The sequence below is a fragment of the Macaca mulatta genome, chromosome 5 (assembly GCF_049350105.2).
Source record: "Macaca mulatta isolate MMU2019108-1 chromosome 5, T2T-MMU8v2.0, whole genome shotgun sequence".
In the NCBI taxonomy this organism is placed as follows: Eukaryota; Metazoa; Chordata; class Mammalia; order Primates; family Cercopithecidae; genus Macaca; species Macaca mulatta.
Window position 1 is genome coordinate 30,277,458 of NC_133410.1, and position 14,119 is coordinate 30,291,576.

Here is a 14,119-nt window from a genome sequence, read left to right on the forward strand (position 1 = left end):
GGTAATTCAGTTTTGATTGGATGAAAAGTGAATGGATGCATGTACCAGTTTGATTTAAGATGGTTTGATTCCTTATAAATTAAGACACAGCAAGGAAGCTAATGTGGCAGCAATTGTTGATTTAGGGGGGATTATGCATAACTGTCACATTACTTTCCCTCATAATGAAAAAGAACTCGGATCCTTAAGTTTCATCAAAATAATTCCTGAGACATTTACCTAGCTAGCTTATTATCTTAAAGTGTATGGCAGAAAAAGGAACTTACCATCGTTAATATGAAGATTGATTTATTTTCAGAGGCATCTACAGAAATTTCACATTTAAGACAAAAGTAATCCTAAGTCAAAATGTGTCTTTGTTTAGAAAATACACGTTTTTAATCTAAATTAATAATAAATACAAAAAAGTTATAGACTTTAAAAAATCATGTGAAATATAGAGAAAATAAAGGAAAAAATACAATTTTTACTTCGATTACTTATTTTTTCTTTAAGGGACTTTCTCGACTTTTTACATTTTTTCTATATTTTATTATCTATTTTTAATCATTCCACTTACTATTTGTTATAAAATTACGTCCCTATTATAGTTATCTTCTTTATTTATTAAATTGGCATCTATTTGAGTAAGCACCTTCTCTTCTTCAATCTCTCAGTCATGGCCTTTTTTCCAACTCAGAGACTTAAAAGAGAAAGAAAATACTTTCTGTATGTTCTAACAGATTGCTTGGAATTTCTGTCCCATCTCACAACAGCAATGCTAAAATCTACCAATGCGAAAAAACATTCTAAAGATCTTTGCCTGTGGCTTCTCTACGGGGTTTTTTCCCCTTTCTTATGTGAAAATTTAATATATTTTATTTATATTAGATGACGTATACTTTCTTGAATCAAAGATATCTTTGTAAATTGAGTTTGACTGGCAGCCTTTCTTCTCTAAAGAAGGAATTAGGGTGAAGTATGGTGAGAAAATCTACTTCAAGTTGGAACGGGGTGAAGAAATGATACGTCCATTCATTTTGGCTTTCTGCTTTTCTAATGGTGAGAACTAAACATGAGTACATATTTTGATGGAACAGTACATAAAATGAGATCACTATGAGTAGACTTTACATTTTCACATAAGAGAGGGGAAAAAACGTGGCTAACAAGCTGCACAGCACTGCTTCCAAGGCATAGATTTGATTATTTTACCATCTCCGATTCTTTGGAAGAATTTCATCTCATAACTTAGAAGCTTGACTTTAGCACAATGACCTGTTCACCGCAATACTTTACATTTACTATAAGATTTATCTCAAAAGTCTCATATCTATAATGTAAACTGTAGTTAGATAAACCATTTATGAAGGGTTGATTTTACTTTTATTTATTTTTACTTATTTTTAAATTTATTTGAATTAATTAATTTTTAGAGACAGGGCTTTATTCCCTCGCCAGGCTGGGTGCAGTTGTTCAATTGTAATTCACCATCACCTGGAACTTCTGTGCTCAACGGATCCTCCCATCTCAGCCTCTCTCCAAGTAGCTATGACTACAGATGGGTGCCACCACCCTGCCCAGGTAATTTTGTTTTTGTAGAGGCAGGGTCTTGCTATGTTGCTCAGGCTGGTCTTGAACTCCTTGCCTCGAGTGATCCTCCTGCCTCAGCCTTCTCTATTGTTGAGATTATAGCCACTGTGTCTGGCAGATTTTACTTTTAATTTTACATTCTCAGATTAATAAAAATTTGAACACAAAGTTCTACCAATATTAACATTTTTCCCTCCACTGGCTTATGTGCCAGTCCAAACATTTTACATGATTTACCATGGTGACAAGGAAAAAAAAAAAAAAAAAACTTTTCACATTTACCTGAATAAAATAATGATTTGTTAAAGTGGGAATTTCAGGAGGAGGACACTAATTATGCAGATAGACATCTAATTATCTTCACTTGACATTGCACAGCACACTCTGGCAGTAATTGTAACTTGTATAGTATTTCAGACAGCAAATTGTAAATCTTGAAAACCTCATAGCCAAATTTCGTCCTGCTTAATACCCTTGACCTAGTCTATCAGGCAATGATGATTTGGTGGACCTTGGCTTGATAAAAAGTCAGTCTAGCTTTGGGAACTCAAATGATCACGACCAACAGTCAGCATTATCAAAATTGATCAGATAGTGGTAGAATTCCCAAATTGACTTTAGTTTTCATTCGGCTGATTTCACAGAGAAATGGTCTATTGAGCTTTTGTCTTTTTTATTTTCTTTTTTGTATCTGTAACCTTTTCATGTCCTCATTCCAAAGCCTTTGCCACACCTTGAAAAGCAAACCTCACCTTCCCAGCAGACAAGGGGATGTTAGGTAGCTAACCAAGGTCTAGAGGATTTGCAACCCAATCAGCTTTTTTAATGGAAATTTACAATATCAGCTAACTTGAGCTCTTAGGAAACGGAGTAAATGGGGACTGAACTTATGCTTGTTTATTTTCTCTTATCTTTATCCTTTACTCTAAAACTTGTTTACAAACTACAGGAAGGAAAAGTGATTAGCCAAGATAATATAAAATTTTTAAGCTGCACGGAGTGAAGAATGGATATGAATGTAGAATGTGGAAAGCTATTTATATTTTCCTTTAACTCTAATTTTTTTTTCCTGTTATGTTTCTCGTTAAATGTAAATTCTCTTCATTCATTGATTTTAATATGTGTGACCCACACATAAATAATTTTGTTTATTTATTGAACCTCCTGTGGGAAGATGCTTGATAGTTTATAAATGTAAAATTATCCCCAACACTACCAGATGATACTAAAAGATTTATAGTTTATTCATGATGTTCAGTTTTGTTTTTTCCATTAAGTTATCATGGTTCAAATGACCCATTACCAAAAAGGTCATAAGAAAGATGTATGAGATCAACCGAGTAATTTCAGATATAATCTTAAAGATTAGAATGAGTTTTGAAAGACAAAAGTGTTAATGAGTGTGCCTACTTTAAAAAAAAAAAAAAAAAAGTGCATTAAAGAAATCCTTGATAAGAAAACTAAAAAAACAAAAATAAAAACCAGATTTGTTAATTCTGTCAATTTAAGTGCATTACAATATCCCAGACTTAGTAAAATTGTCATAACTTGATAGGACCATGCCATTTATTTCTGTGTGCTGTATATGATACTATACAAAATATATTTACTGCAATTTTATGGATTGTTATAAAAATTTGACTGCATATTTAAACCATTTTATAATACATTTATGAAGAGGAAGTGAGAGCAAAAGAGTAGAAAGAAGGAAAATAAGTAGTTGCATAGATTATTTATTTATAGTTTTACCACCTGGCTTTAGAAGGAAAATAATTATATGAATGCTTTTCCAGACCCTACGGTACAGCTGGGATATGCTAGAACAGCTATTTCTTAAACTGGTGTTTGAGGTTCACTGAGAGAAGACAGACTTTTAGGGGACAAGGTATTCTATAAGAATTTTTTTAGTTTTATTAATATAATGATCAAAGTAATATTTCAGCATATTTTTTCTTTTCCCTTTCTTTTCTTTGTTGTTGTTGTTGTTGTTGTTGTTGTTGAGACAGGATGTCACTCTGTCACCAGGCTGGAGTGCAGTGGCACAATCTTGGCTCACTGCAACCTCCACCTCCCAGGTTCAAGCAATTCTCCTGCCTCAGATTCCCGAGTAGCCAGGACTGCAAGTGCGCACCACCATGCCCAGCTAATTTTTGTATTTTTAGTAGAGATGGGGTTTCACCATGTTAGCCAGGATGATTTCAATCTCCTGACCTCGTGATCCACCCACCTTGACCTCGCAAAGTGCTGGGATTACAGGCATGGGCCACCGTGCCCAGCTGAAACTGAATTTCATAGAATGAAAGTTTGCTTTGTAAGTCAATGTTTACTCAGTATTGTGTGAAAAACTATATTCTCTGGAGTTTGAAAATATTTTTTTTTTCTTCACAAGAGTCCATATTTTACTCAGTTGTGAGAACCACCAAATCAGAGAAATGGATAAGTAGCAAAGTAGTAAACAATGTGAGTTATTGGAGTAGAATATATTAGCCTATACAGAGCGTGACAAACTTTTTCTATAAAGGGCCAGATTATAAATATTTTAGGCTTTGTAATTCGAGATCCAAAATGAAGGATATTGTGTAGGTACTTATATGACAGGAAATAATAACATCTGAAGATTTTTTTTTTCGATCACTTAGATGCATAAATACCATTCTTCATTGAGAAGACATACAAAATAGTCAGTGGGGCTGGATTTGGCCAATAGATTTTAGTTTACTGACCCTGGTATACCCAAAATGATTTCAACTGATATGAATTTTAGGATTTATTACTAAAATTTCTCCTTTTATGCCTTCCTTAAATATGTTCCTGTTTGCCTAGAACAGTACTGGTTTATGGCTTTTCCAACACGTCCATTATTATTCATGCTTAAAAGTTAAATTACGGGGTCACCCTAGTTATCAGAGTCTTTCCTTCTCATTGACCAGCTTCCCACTGACTAGTTATGTAAAAAATCTCAGCCCTAGATCACAGGGGTGATCTAGAGAAGCAGGTCAATGTGCACAAAGTCCTCAGGCTACTGGAAAAGAGCTCATATCCTAATTCAGTAATCATCCTCCACTTGAAAAGGTAAAAAAATAAAAAAGAGTGTCTTGTTCTAGAAGTGCCCACTTGGGATTAGAGGTGGGAGATTTGCTATTTTCTATTGGATCAAAAATTTTAACATACTTGCATTTAAATGTCATGGATAAGTTCTCATTATATTGTATTAAATAAAAAAAGTATGAAGTTTCATATTTAGAGCACGATATGCACAAAATAAAAAGAAGAAATACTGTGATGAACATAATAGCATTCTTGGAGCTTACTTATAATTATTGTTTGTGTTTTCCAAATTGTACACAATGAATATAGTTTACATTAACAATATGAAAAAGTGAACATTTTGATAATATTTTAAAATTATGGGTAGTTCAGTGAATAAACTTAAAAATAGTAAAAGACACCATTCATGTTAAAGTATTGGACATTCTTTATCTGATCATGTCCCCAAAGAAAATTGCATTTCGAAAATGTTAAATTATCATTCTCTTACGATATTTCACATTAGCTATTTTCTATCCCAGCAAAGTGAATGATATGCTAAATAACTTCAGAGATTGTTTTTAAACTAATGCAAAGGAAATAATATTCATATGAAGGCTAAATGTGAACATTTTTAACTTGGTAAATTAAATGTGAAGCTTATATTTTGTGGGAAGTATTATACAGCACACAATCATACCAAAAACAATCAACTACTACAATAAACCTATTATGTAGGTGATCAACATAGAAACTATGAATAGGTGCTACAGCACATTCACTGGATATTTCTATTTGGATTCACCAGTATAACTATCTCTAAAGCCTCAATCTGGGAATTATTATAGATTTCAGCTTTGTCGTAGATGGGGCGAGTTGATTTTGTTGAACCTCCAAAAGTGAAGCTATCTAAAAAACTACTATATAAATCTATGTCTAGTCTAAGAAACAATATTCTCATTGCCTAAAATAATCTGGAAATATAGTTGAAGGAAAAAAGGATAAATTCTCAGTTGAATGGGACAGGTACTGAGATACTGTCAGTCCATAGATGATTAAGAAATTAAAAATGACAATTGAGAACAATGCTACCATATTGGAAAATTTGCTTCAAGGCTACAGATGTTATTGGCAAAGAGAGGATGAAATGGATGAGCAATCTAGCTCTTATCTAGAGAAAGTCAGTCTCCAGTGAACCATCTTTTTTTGTAATGCTCAAACCATCTTTTTTTGTATGCTCCTGCTATGTCAATTACTGGAGCTCAGAGAGAGATGTTTAGTATACTGCCTGTTGACTTCTTTCCTTAAATTGCCCAGAACACTCCAAACTCATCATTTCTATTTTTCTCTATATTTTATTAGATGAAAACAAATAGTGTAACAGGTGGTTTGTTTTTTCTCTCTGCTTGGGATTTGTATGTGCTTCTCAGCCAGCATTTTGTTATCCTCAGGTTTAAAGGCTCTAAGTCATCAGAGAATCACTCCCACTTGATTATAAATATAAGTCAGATGATTATAATTACAGTGTCACAGGTGGAAAAATAATCTTCATTCTATTGTAATCAAGCCCAACACTGACAAAGAATCATACATTGCTTTGGTGTTTCAATTGAGATGAGGGTACCAATTTATACTTTAACTCTTCAAGAAGGGCAAGAAGAAATGTATACAGAAGAATATCTTCAGAGTTAATTTCAACCTGAGTTGCAAATAAAAAATCCTGATTATTCAGGATAATGAATCAAAGCTGAATTACCAGAAGTTAATTTGGAAACAGCATTTGCATTGCTTATTTTCACTGGACTCATACAAAAAATAAAAATTAAAAAAAATAAAAGGACTTGCTCTCTGCCATACTTATTCACCCACACCATGATGGGAAAGAATTCCTGGAGGTAGCACTCTTCTCACACAGATTTACAATCTCCAGCATGGAGGAATTAGGTAGAACAGACATATTTCACTCATACCATGGTCAACGTCTATCTAGGAAAGTCTAGATGTTCCTCTTAACTCAAAATGTGTTTTTAGCTGTAATTTGATTCTGTTTTAACCAATATGAAGTCCTGCTTATAACTGTGTGAGGCAGAGAAAAATTTCTAGGCTAAGATTCAAATCAGAAAGCATACTACAATAAGCAACATCTTCTCAAGGATGTGATACGATCTCTCAGTCTTCTCCAAGTGTGATATTATCTCTCGGTCTTCTCTGATGACCAATTGGAAAAGTCATCTGGGAAAATAGTCACTGTCATTCTAGCTTTTAAAGGTGTTTATCCTCATTATCAAATACATAAGAATAATGTAATTAAGGAAACACTTTCTAAAAATGTATCATAACCTTGCAGAAAAGTTGCTTATATTTTTTCCTGAATTTTTTTTTGACTTTGTGCATTTCTTTCATGAAATGTGGATGTAATTTATTAGCTTAACAAAAATAAATGAGATATATACAATATTGGATGTTTGGGTACAGTGGTGAGCAAGATATGGCTTGCTCCTTCTCTTATAGAGTTATAATCTAGATGGGAGGTAATCCAGAGGAAAAATTATCAAAATTACCAAGAACCACACAACACTTGGTACATGGTATGTTCAAAGAAAATAAAAGTTCTTTGGACTAATGTGTGGGACATCTATCTTGAATTTCTGCAGCAAGAATAGCCACTGAGAGAAAGAGGCATCCACAATTAAGAATGATAATGCACAGTTGGGAGAAGGATGAAGAGATTTTCAGGCAAAGATAGCAGCATATGTAGGCTAGAGGATCTGAGAGAACAAGAAGACGTGAAGAACTGAAAGTGATTTTTGATCAGGAAATGATAGAGAAGGAATGAACATGAAGGAGGAGTTTGGGGAATGAAGGATGAGGGTGTAGGAAATTAAATGTAACAGGGATAGTGGTAAGAAGATGAACCCCCAAATGGTTGCTCTCTGTCTCCCTGGAAAAAAATCTGAATATTTTATAATTAAAGAATTGCATTATTTGGTGCTCTCTCAAAGAATTGAGGCATTCTAAGGTTGTCTCCATAGTTGTGAGAAGTATGAAAGTTCAGGGTCTATCTCAGCAGCTGAAAAGCCTTCCCTCAGGGAACTGAATGGTTATTCATTATACCATCCGGGTTTAACACTTCTATTCATTCGTAGCTGTGATGGTTAATACTGAGTGTCTACTTGATTGGATTGAAGGATGCAAAGTATTGATCCTGGCTGTGTCTGGGACCATGTTGCCAAAGGAAATTAACATTTGAATCAGTGGCCTGGGAAATGCAGACTCACTCTTAATCTGGGTGGGCACCATCTAATCAGCTGTCAGCATGGCCAGAAAATAAACCAGGCAGAAAAAAACGTGAAAAGGCTAGACTGTCTTAGCCTCCTAGCCTACATCTTTCTCCCACACTGGATGCTTCCTGCTCTCAAACATCAGACTCTAAATTCTTCAGCTTTGGGACTCAAACTGGCTTCCTTGCTCCTTAGCTTGCAGATGGCCTATTGTGGGACCCTTTTGATCACGTGAGTTAATATTACTTAATAAACTCATACACACACACACACACATATGTAATCTATTAGTTCTGTCCCTCTAGAGAACCCTGACTAATAAACTATCTTAGTCTGTTCAGGCTGCTATCACAAAGTGTCATAGACTGAGAAGCTTATAGACAACAGAAATGCATTCCTTACAGTTCTAAAAGTTGGAAGTCTGAGACCAGGGTGCCAGCATGGTCAGGTTCTGGTGAGAGCTTTCTTCTAGGTTGCATTTCTTATGTTTTATTGTATTCTCAGATAACTGAAAGAAGATGAGAGAACTCTCTGGGGTTTCTTTTATAAGGGCATTAATATCATTTATGATGGCTCTACTTTCATGACCTAATTACCTCCCAATCCTTAATACCTTCACATTGGGGATTAGGATTTTAACATATGAATTTGGAGAGAGGCACAGACATTTAGTCCTTAATAATCCCTTTACGCCTTGGATTCCTTGATGTCTTCTTGGCCACAGCTGTCACTTGGCTCATCTTTGCCTCTGCTTCCGTAATTCCTATTGTGGCCTTAGTTGTTCTTTTTAGACATGCTTCATCCAACAGGGTAGCCACTAGCCGTATGTAGCTATTTAAATCTGAATTTAATTCAATTAACTTTCTCCAGCCTGTGTTTCATTGGACAGGCTTGTTACGATCTGACAGTAGACAGAATGATCGAGTGCATAGACTGCTGATCATCCTACTGGCTGCTTTCAGGTCATCCTGCTGCCGTCAGTTGAGTCCAGGATAAGGTGAAACAAAGTATGATGATACAACCACAGGAAATTCTTAAATCTGCTGCTTTGGGTCATAGAAAGAGATGACAGGCGTTATATCTAGTAAAAGTGACATAGATAGATATAGTTATAAATAAAATCGTAGTGACTGGTCTGTCTGAAGCAGCTGGGGAAGATGATAAAGAAGGTTCTTTAAAAGTCAGCATGCAAAGATTAAGAGGTAAGAAAACCAATAAGGGGAAGATAAGTATCTGAAGCACAGGGAACAGTAATGCTAAAGGTTAAAGATATGAAAACAGAAAAATCAGAGTTAGTGCCTGCAAGTATTCAGAATTCCTAGAGCACAATTGAGAAGAGGGGCAGGGTGCCTACCATCCTATAATACAGCAATTTTGTAAGTGCCCTGCTTCTTAGCCCCATTTTTCACATCCACACTGTATATGATTAAATCTCTCTTCCCTACTGTTTCGACACATCACTAATGGTGGACATCTGCTCATTTCATCAACCAAGCCTTTCTTCTGCCATCTTTTGGCAAAATCATCTCAGTTTTCCTTTGCCAGCTGTCTGTGGTTAAGCATCTCTATTTTCCCCTGGCCACATATTGGGTAGGGAATTCAAGCTGGGCCAATTTGATCCTCTGTCCAATTTGGAGGAGAACCCAGAGGCAGAAAATGGTTTGAGCTGATTGATTCTAATTGTGAAGCTCTAAACATTATTCCTTATCTCAGCAGCCTTGAGCCCCAGAGCTGTTTCCAAGGAGCCCAAAAGAGTTTACCTAACATCTGCCTTTTAGTGAGCATTTTAATCCTAAACCTGCAATACCTGCTTAATGATATTGACTGTAGAATCGAAAGCAAGAAAATGCAGAAAACAAATGCATATTCCCAGCATTCTTTTCATATTATTGTATCATCTGACCTCTCCAGTTGTATCTGGCCCAATTTTTCCCATGGCTACTCTGCTCTAGTACTCATGTTTTTTGTTTCTGAACTTGCCCTTTGTATTTAAATCACTAAGCCATTTTTTTCACACTATTCCCTCATCACAAAACATGTGCTTCCTGAAAACCTACTCAAATCCTGCCCATGGTACAAGGCTTACATCAACCTTAGACTCCCTAGTACCTACTTTGATTGTTTCAACTCAAAAATCATCTCTGTATTCCTCAAAACTCTGATTGAGGAGAGGAATATCATTTTTTTCATTTATCCTTTCCTATATGAGAGAGTTTTACAAAACACTCTTAGTATTCCACTCCTCCTCACAGCAGAATGACTTAATTTATGTATGAAAAAAAGACATTAGCCCATTTTATTTCTTGAATCCACACCTTTTAAATCAAAAGTATTAAATAAAAGCAACAAAACAAAAAATACAACAAAAACAATGACAAAAATCAAAAGTATTGACCACAGCAGAATAATTTGATCTTTCACCTTCCTTAGTGAAATATTTGCTTCTTGCATTTATATCCCATCTTCTAGAACTTGACATATACACATACACACACATACCACACACACACACACATATATATACACACACACACACATATATATATATATATAGAGAGAGAGAGCGGGGATCGGGGAGGGAGAGACAAAGATGAAGATAGAGGTAGATACAGAAAATTAAAAGGTTTATCAGTATCTTTCCCATATCTTTTATTATGCAAATGCTAATGAAAAAATATTGGCACCCGAGACTCTGATTGATAAATTCCTTACCATAATATCTTGTCTTTGTTTTTGAGGTCTCCATCTTAAGAGAAACTATGTTCCAGCACTAAAGGATTTCTAGAGTGACGCTACATGTAGTTACAGAATAATTCTTGGAAGTAATTGAACACACTTTCTGCTAAATCATTCAGTATTTCAACGATTTCAGTGTTCATTAATGCACTAATGTTGAGTGACTGGTTGCAGATTAATAAGTGTTTTTATTCACTGCTCACAAAAAGGTACTATGATTTATAGTAATGCCAAGAGTCAAAAAAATAGATCATAATACATTTTTGAGTCTATTTCACTATTTATGATATCCTTCAACATAGCTTTGAATATGTGTTTCAGAATCTGTAATACTTAAGAAATAATACCCATAGTGTTTCTTTTAGAAAAATATAAATTAATATATGCCAAAATTATATTTGTTTTAAACTTATTTAGAATCATTACTTATCTTATCTTACATCTTTTATTGAATTTATATAAAGAAGCAATTTCACTTACATCTCTAAACTGGGAGAGAAGAGGTGGCTGTTTTACTTTGCCAAAGGAAAAAAAAAAAAATGATTGTTGAGCTCCTTCTTGAAATTTTGTGTGAATTTTGCTTAGCCACTCCTGTGTTGTAAAAGTAGTCAGTAAGGGTATCATACATGTCAAAACTTCTTCCGTCTATACTTAAGTAGGCTAACTAAGAGAATAAGGTCTCTGATTTGCATTTGACAAAAACAGAACTCTACCAATGCAACAGAAGCAATCATGACTTTCAAGATACTCTTTCAAGGAATGATGTACAGTCAGCACTGTCTTTTACAGCCAGCATAATAAACGATCTACAAGAGAAAATTTTAAATGACATTTCTACTGTAATTCCCATATGCCTTCTCTGTTGTTCTGGATATTTAATTTTAACACTAGACTTTCTTTTTCAGATCCTCTTTTCTTCTCTTCATGTTTTAATTCATTCAACATGTATGTATGTCTACAGTAAAAGAAAGGTAAAGTTTAAACATGTGATTATTTGGTTACTCTTGGTTCACTCTGTGCAATTCAATTTCAGCTAATTTTCAAATTAAAATTAATTTAGCGTATATATATAAACACACATGTATACATATGTATATGATTTTTTGTATGTATGGAATGATTCCAAGAGTTTTATGATTATTAACTTATTTAACCTTCAAAACAATCTTATGAGAATGAATCATATCATCTTACTTTTCAAGTGAGTAAACTGAGACACAAAAAAAATCAGCAAATTGCTCAAGGTCACCAACAGTGGATTACAAATTCAAACTCAAGATTTTGGCCTCCAGAGTCTGTGCCCCTCACCACTATGACTGACCCTTCATTTGTTAATAAAAGTGAAGTCTCATTTACTCCAGCTCTTCAGACGTATAAGGGTAGGGGACTGTTTACACACAACCTCTCAGAAGCTAAAGACAGGCTTTCTAAATCTCTGAATGAATGTATCTTTCAAAAAATGTTTTCCATAAAACAAACACATTTCATTATCTTGCATAATCTACTGCCACTTCAGAGGCTGAGGAGAAGCTGACTTCAGGAGTGGTCCCAGGTGAACAGGGGACAGAGCTTTGTGGAACTGCATCTTTGCAAGGAGTCTTAAATGATTCTAGAGATTCTGTGAGCACAGTTTTGTGGCTTATTTAATACTACTGGGTTTCTGTGAATTATAGCTTCTATGTCTGTTTGTTTATAATTGATATAGTGTAACTTTTAAAGCTGTGATTGATAAAAATTCAAGATATCAGGGTTGCCGAAAAATAAATTCAAGTCGGTCAATATGAGTATTCAAGTCCTAGAAATGTGTGTCATATGGTCAAATTGAAGTTGAACTTGATTGTGGATAATACTAATTTACTAACTGAATACTCACTAATTTGAAGAGGGAAGGTATAATTTTTATTTTTGTAATCCCAAGTATGAATTCTGATGGCCTTCATATTATAGGATCAACAAATAGACAGGCTTTCCACCCAGATTCTAAGTTCCAAGAGGACTTAGGACAACCTGTCTACATTATTCAATATTATATCACAATAAACTAAGCCAGTTTATGACACATAGTTGAAGCCCAGTAAGATGCGAAACTTGAAAGAAAGAAGAGAAGGCAGGAAGGAAGATAGCCTTTTCACTAATTTATAGAAAGCATCATTGAAAATGTGTTCTTAACCGTTGGTTCTATAATGTAATTATCCTGTAAATTAATGGCCCTCAAATTTTTATTGTGAATATGTTCAGAAATTTCAGCCTGTTTTAGAAAGGATTTATTCACAAAATTGCTTCTTCATTCTAAACTTTCCCCTGTTATATTTTATAAAAAAACACTTTGTCACAAGCATCTGTATGCATGTAAAATTTCCATAGGGACAATGGACAAAATTATTTTAGTTAAACACAACGTTTTCTCTCTTTTTTGATTGTGAAATTTTAACTTCTACTATTATAAAATGGAGATAAATATGAATCATATTTAAAGCTTCTAAGACAATGAATACAACAGATTCCACTTAATTAAATTTGGATCTAGGCTCTAAGAAAATTCTGGTTAAGAATCTCAAAACCAAGTTTGAGTTATTCCATATTCCAGTCAACATTCTCTTTCCTATCCCATTCATTCAACTATTTAAAAATGTTACCGCATGTCCCAGATCCTCATCCAAGGTTTGTTTGGGGTTTTTACACAAATAGTTTTTGTCTTCTAAGATAGAGGCTCTTTTCTATGATTGAAGACATGTCAGCAACTGGAGACTAAGCGGGCTCTTTGGGTCCATTTTGTATTCATGAACCCCTTCAAGCCCGTTGAGAAAAAGTCATCTTGTGATCCTAGCATGACTAATTTATTCTGGGTTGTGGTCACAACACTATGGGCAAAAAAAAAAAAAAATCAAATTCTTAGCTTTAGATGTTTTGCTTTATGCTGTGCCACCATTGGAGATTTTTCTAAAGGTTAATGAGAACCGGACTTGTTTTACACAAGGTTTTCTTGTGAATATGCAGTGGGTGGAGGGATTTGAAGGTTAATGCATGAACAGAGTTCAGTTACGATGCTTATCCTTGTTTTCAGGCATTTTAGCTGAGACTGTCCACTAAATTATTTTATTATGTATGGAGTACAGCACATCTTTAATGATTTTTTATCATAAATTTTAAAAACTTTAAACTCCAGATTTATTGGTTAATGCAAACAATTTTAGATACAGGTTTTTGTAGGAACCTCTAGGGAAGACAAAATTTCATGCCTACCATCTTACGGTTTTCAACTTGACCTGAGAAGTAAATTGACTTAAACTGATTAACAGGAGAAAAGAATGTAAAATTATTTAATGTAAGTTTTACATGGCATGAGAGTCTCCAGAAGGAAATGAAGACTCAAATAAGTCCCAAAATCTAAATGCTTTTATACTAGTTTCAACAAAGAGAGGCAATTGTGAAATAGTGACTAACCTATGTAGAGAGGCTAAAGAAAAGTAAGAATTATTTTAACTGACTGTTAGTATAGAATT